This window comes from Topomyia yanbarensis, chromosome 2, assembly GCF_030247195.1.
Source record: "Topomyia yanbarensis strain Yona2022 chromosome 2, ASM3024719v1, whole genome shotgun sequence".
Lineage (NCBI taxonomy): Eukaryota > Metazoa > Arthropoda > Insecta > Diptera > Culicidae > Topomyia > Topomyia yanbarensis.
Window position 1 is genome coordinate 182,473,097 of NC_080671.1, and position 6,682 is coordinate 182,479,778.

A 6,682-nucleotide genomic window follows, 5' to 3' on the forward strand; every position below is an offset into this window, starting at 1 on the left:
CTACAAGTGCAAGCTTTACAAAACTTATTGAATTTCCCGTATCAGACAACTTTATCGAGAGTTATCGTGTTCGCCGCGGCGCTCCTCAATTTGGAAATGGTTGGACGTCTACTATTGGAACGCTCTTATATATGGCTCTGTGTGACTAAAAATATTTTTTTTTCGTATACAATGAATATATATATATATATATATATATATATATATATATATATATATATATATATATATATATATATATATATATATATATATATATATATATATATATATATATATATATATATATATATATATATATATATATATATATATATATATATATATATATATATATATATATATATATATATATATATATATATATATATATATATATATATATATATATATATATATATATATATATATATATATATATATATATATATATATATATATATATATATATATATATATATATATATATATATATATATATATATATATATATATATATATATATATATATATATATATATATATATATATATATATATATATATATATATAAAGCGATCCCAACATTACACAAAAGATCTATTGTTGCCTTGCTTTCAAAATCGTAAAACAAAATAACTTTCGTTTTGAGCACTTTACATCAGACGCTCCCCTTAAGGGGTTATATACAAAGTTGTGGCGAAAAAGTGCGCTAGGTTCGTGATTTTTTTAAAGTGTTTTATGCTAATTTTATTTGAAAAAACCAAAGACAGTTCGTTGGTAGTACAATCGCAGATAGAAAAAACAAAATTAGAATTAAAAAAATATTCAAGGAAGCGTGTTTTTTTGGTAGAGGTTTGCGGTGAATGCTCTCCAAGCCGAACCGCTCGTCTGAAATTCAAAAACTAAAAAGATTATTGGAGAGAAATGTATTGCGGTGTACTTGAATGGATCGGTTTCCCAATAAAAATTTCTTTGTTTGCATAAAAACATGTTTACTAAAAATTTCTGAATTCAAAATGGTGTTCAAAATTTTAAACAAAAATTCATTGCAAGGAATCGAATTTTTTTTTATGAAAAAGGAACCTTTCAAGTACACGAGAAAATGAATACAAACAATAAATAAAAAGTTTTTGAAGATCAGATGACTAGTTTTTGAGATATCACGTTCACCGCAACGGTACTTTTCAAAAAACTCTATTCCGAGATAATTGCGTTTAAAGTTTAGAGTTAACTTCATTCGTGGAAGAACCAGCGCGCTGGAAACGGCTGTAATTAAAAATCTAGCACTCTGATATGGATGAAATTTCGCACAGATATTTTCAAAAGTACGTGTTTTGTACTTTCAGAATATGCAATAAAAATTCCATCTTTTGATTTTCAACTTTGTATATAACCCCTTAATGTAACAAGCATGAAGAGCTGTCGAACAGTCGACAAGTTAAATTATCAGTTAATCTAAACAAAACTACAATAGATCTTTTCACGAAGAATCAAATAACAACCGAGTCCCTTGCAGTTCTTTGATTCTGGGCTACTGTGCAGTACGTTAGAGCTACATTGGATTCCAAACTGAACAGTTCTGCTTGCTTCAAGCACAGCAGACGAACTTTTGGAAAAAAAACTGGGGTCTCGAACCCAAATACATCTATTGGATTTACACGACAAGTGTACGTCCAATACTGTCATAAAGATGGATCATCACCATATCTCCCCTCTGCCACTACTCGGGTAGAGGTGGTGACGATCCAGTCGAAGCTAAACCATCTGCAAAGAATGGCACTCATGGTGTTGGTGCATTCACCACGACGCCGATTGCTGCCCTTGAGGCCCTTCTAAATATCAAACCATTACACATACATCTTAAACAAGACGGACTATCACACACATACAAACTTACTGGTCTTGAAATGGTAACCATGTTGATCTTGCTACCAGTCATACCCGACTGTGGTCACAAATGGTTACATGGGTGAAGAAAATCTTGATCTCCAGCGATATTACACTAACGTATATTTTTCCTTATAGGACATTCCATGTCAAGATACCCTTTGGAGAAGAGTAATTATCTTTCAACAACAAACGCAAGTGGCCTGTTACACTGACGCTTCTCTGATGGAGGTACGTGCTGGTGCTGGTATCTACTGTCGTGAAAAGAGATTGGAACAATCTCACTCGCTGCGTAGATATTGTACTGTATTCCAAGTAGAAATTTTTGCGATTATGTGCGAGGTACAATCAGCTCTTCAACAGTGTTTGTCCGGCAAGTTATTTATTTATTTATTTATTTATGCTCTAACTCTAGCAAATTACGGTCCAAGCTAGTTATTCCATGCCGAACCTAAATCGAAGAACTAAGCATTGTCAATACTATCTAATGGGCTAAAGAATTGGCCAGGGCAGATGTAGCGATTAACTTCGTTGGTCCTGAGCCCACCGTGCCAATTCCCGCAAACTAGATAAGTGAAAAACTACGGTCCTGGGCTTCGCCCGATCAACGTGTCGCCAAGCAAAGGCGTTTCTAGAACAACTGTGCCCAGTGATTTCAAAAAAATCCTACATTTTTCGAAATTCCACTGCGGTATGTTAAGCAGGGCTTTAATCGGCCACTGCAAACTCAATTATCAGATGGCAACTGTTCAGCGCGCTGAGTCATTTTCATGTGATCTTTGTGAATACTACGGAACCTAATAACCATCTGATATGTAGCTGCCTAGTAGTAGCACACTTGCGATGTCGAAGTTTCGGCCGTGTTTGGACGACTGAAACTCAGAGACATACTAAAGTTCCTTGTCAAATGTGGCGAAGAGCTTTAGGCTTACTCGCAGGCGATTTGAACTACTTGTGAGTTCAATTTACCTGCTGTTTGTTTTGTACTGTTATTTCTACTTCCATTCCAATTCTACTTCCTCCCTCTTTTCTTTCGCTCAAGAAATGATGAGAAGGCACGGCAAGGCACAAATTCCAATATCAATGTCGTCGAAGAGATGTGCTAAGACAAACATACCAAAAGTAATGTTCCAACATGAATTGCCGAAACGACCTCGGTATCCTGCCAGTTTACTTGCAAAAGAAGGGATAACCAGGATAACAGCTGACATCGTGCTGTAAGGAAGAATGGGTCGAAATAGAAGCAGGGCCCCAGCGAATAGAGTTGCCATCCCCAAAACACCATAGTGAGACACCGACGAAATGCCGTCTGTGTGCAGAATAGTGGTTCCATCTATATGCATAAGCAAACGAGCGCTATCTGCTAGAGACTAAAAGTGATGATTTCAGGTGTCTGATTGTTGACCTTCTACCTCTACAAAAATACACACAGGCACAGACACACATTTTCCGATCTCGACGAATGGAGTCAAATAACACATAACACTCGGCCCTCTGGATCTCAGTCCGGAAGACGATTTTTGGAGTGATTGCATAGTCGGTCTTTATATGAGAAAGGCAAAATATTGTAAACAAGATATTCCAAAAAGAATGTTTAATGTTCTTTTTAAAATAACACTATGCCTCAAAAATTATTAAAGATAGGAAATAACAACCTTCAACTCAGTTTCTTGTTTAAGAAAAACTACAGCTTTGCGAAAAGGCAACTACTTGGCAGTTCTGCATCTCCCTTATAGGATAAATACTAAAAAGCTATTATAATAAGAAGGATCATTTCATTATCATAAATTCATCCAATGATATCACTATAACTAACAATGTTGGAGCTATTCAAAAGGTTTGTTTCGCGTTTTAATTGATCGTGCACAGGTGATACCGATTGCACAATAGGCTGTGATTTAACTGAAGATGATGAGCCGTCTATCTCTGTTGCGACTTAGTTCGGTCTGACTTAACACCGACCATATGTTACCGCATAGAGAACGCCAACACTAACTTTTCGACGAAGAGAGATAGAAATTAGGTGTGTTCTACAAAGTTGCAGAACGTTTCTAAAATCTGATTTCGAACAGCGCACAGTGGGACGGAATCAAAAAAGCCCGACCATTGATATTTGCGACGAAACTATTGGTTATGGCACTTTGATGTCTTCGGAAAGGTTTCTTTATTTTTTAAGTAATTTAATATAGTGCTGAGAAATTTTGATTTAAGGGGGTAAATTTTGATTTAAGGGGGTATATATGCAGATAAAAAAATAATTTTTGGATGTTCTAGAATGTTGCAGATACTTTCAAAACACACCTTTAGACCAACTCGCTATCTCGTCGTTTTTAGGATGCATGCCTGTTTTTTTTATTTTTTGGCTAACTGTAAGGGGCTATGGCTTGTAGAGTAGCAGGTAGTATTTATGTCTTTGTTGTTCAACAAGAAATACCCTATTGATACATATATAAATCATAAGGGGCTCTAATGGGATCCTTGCAATAATGTGGGGTAAAATAAACTAGCGTTTCAATAAATTATTTGTTTTATGAAGCATGAAAAATAAACTATTTTGCGAAATTAATAAACATTTGAAATATTATGGTTCATTCCAAATATTCCGACATTCAAAGTTAATTTCTTTGTTATTAACATGCTCATAAGTCATCAGTGTCCTTCGTCCTTCATTGGATCTCCAAATCTCCTTCGTCATTGGATGAACAAGGTATTAATATAAACGAGTATTCTAAGCAACGAAATACCTTGTTAATCCAATGACGAAGAAGATGATTGGCCGGACACTGATGACTTATGAGCATGTTAATAACAAAAAAAATTAACTTTGAATATCGGAAAATATGGAATGAACTTAAACTTAAAAATTGATTGCAGCTATAAATTAGTATTTCAACTGTACACTATTGAAAAATCCGTATTATTGTGAAAACCTTAGGAAAATGTAAGAAAATAGACAAAGTTTTCGCTTACATTTTGTTAATTGTTGATGGATTTTCATAATTCGAACACCAATCGATTCTAAAAATTTCCAGTAAAAATTGTTATCAAATTTATCTGTGTATTTTATTAGCACATTATTGAAAAATCCGTAAATATGGAATAAATAGGGATAAACGTGTACAATTTTCACAAATTTGCGCAAGACTTTCCCCAACACGGACCTCATCTCGACATTCATAAGCATTCTATACATTCCATCGCTTGCGTGACGAATGAAAAAAAAACTTTTAAAATCACATAAATAAAAATAAAGTAAAAATTCCATCGCTTGATATAAAAAGGAATATTTTTGACCGAATTCCTTCATTGCTATGGCTGCTCTGCTGGCAGAATCAATTAGATTATCGCTACTGTTGCTTGTAGGATAGCTGTTAGATCTTTTATTTGACACGAGATACAGAAGGGGAGCATTTATCTAACCTCTGGAAGGATTTTGTTCGCAGTTCCAAATGACGATGTCGGAACATAAGCGAGATGACGAATTGCTGGTTCATACCGTTAATATTAGTCGTGCAGGCAAGGCTCAAATCGTTACATAGAATTTTCGTCCGTAAACCAAAACATGGTTATTAGCAAACCATCCTTATTAGGACGAATATATAATGAAAAACCTATTTTAATCCACCTAGCGGTGCAATTGTGCCTTTCTCAATCATGAATCATGAATGTGTGCGTTGTTTATATTCATTAAAAACTTTTAAATGCATATATTACATTTTATTATTATACATCACATGACAACCATATACAGGAAAATAAATCATTATTCGAGTTCTAAAATTTTGTAAAAGAAAAAACAGCCACGGTAATATTGAACTGAAAAAAGGCGCGAAATCGGCAAAGTCCCAAAAAGTCGATTTTCATAAATAATTTTTTTTCGAGATAACATAAACTCTCGACGTTTCATGCATTTTAAAGATGTTTGGCATCAAAAATACGAATTCGATTTCTGAAATTTTTTGAAAAAAATTAGAGTTCCGACTTATATGGGAATTTCATATGTGACCGAACGATTTAGTCTATATTTCCGGACCCATATAAGCGATCCGTGCGAAATTTTATATACATCTATGGGGATGTTATAGCTATCATTTGGGAAACTGATGTGAGTTCGTAAATTTTGAAAGATGGCCGCTTTTCCCGGGCACTTCCGGAACCGTCTATGGTGGTCAATGTAGTCAACGAAAGTTTGTTTGGCCGTCGGTGACCTAGAACTGCAAAGTTAAGTTATTTGAGAGACATTTTAGCGAAATTTTTACCTTTTTTGCTTCCATCGGAGTATCGGTTTGAATCACAATTTGCTATGTGATCGCACGCCACAACCCGTAACTCCGGAACCGGAAGTCGGTTGGAGATAAAATTTAATAGCCATTTACGGGGACGCAACATCTTTCATTTGAAACTAAGTTTGGTTGATTCGGTCTAGCCATCTCCGAGAAACCGATGTGACTGTTAGTCTGAATTTGGATACTTCCGCCGGAGCTTCCGGAACCGATGATGGTGGCCAATGTGACCAAAGAGACTTTGAATGGCTGTTAATGACCTAGTACTACAAATCGAAGCAGTTGTGGTCACATTTTGGAAAAATTTTCACCATTATACATTCATTGCAGAATTTCTTAAAATCGACATTTTCTGCGTGATCGTACTCATCACCCTGTAATTCCGGAACCGGAAGTCGGATCCATTAGAAATTCAATAGCAGCCTATGGGAACGTTGCACCTTTCATTTGGGACTAAGTTTGTAAAAATCGGTTCATCCATCTCTGAGAAAAGTGAGTGAGATTGTGTTCGCGTACACACACACAGACGC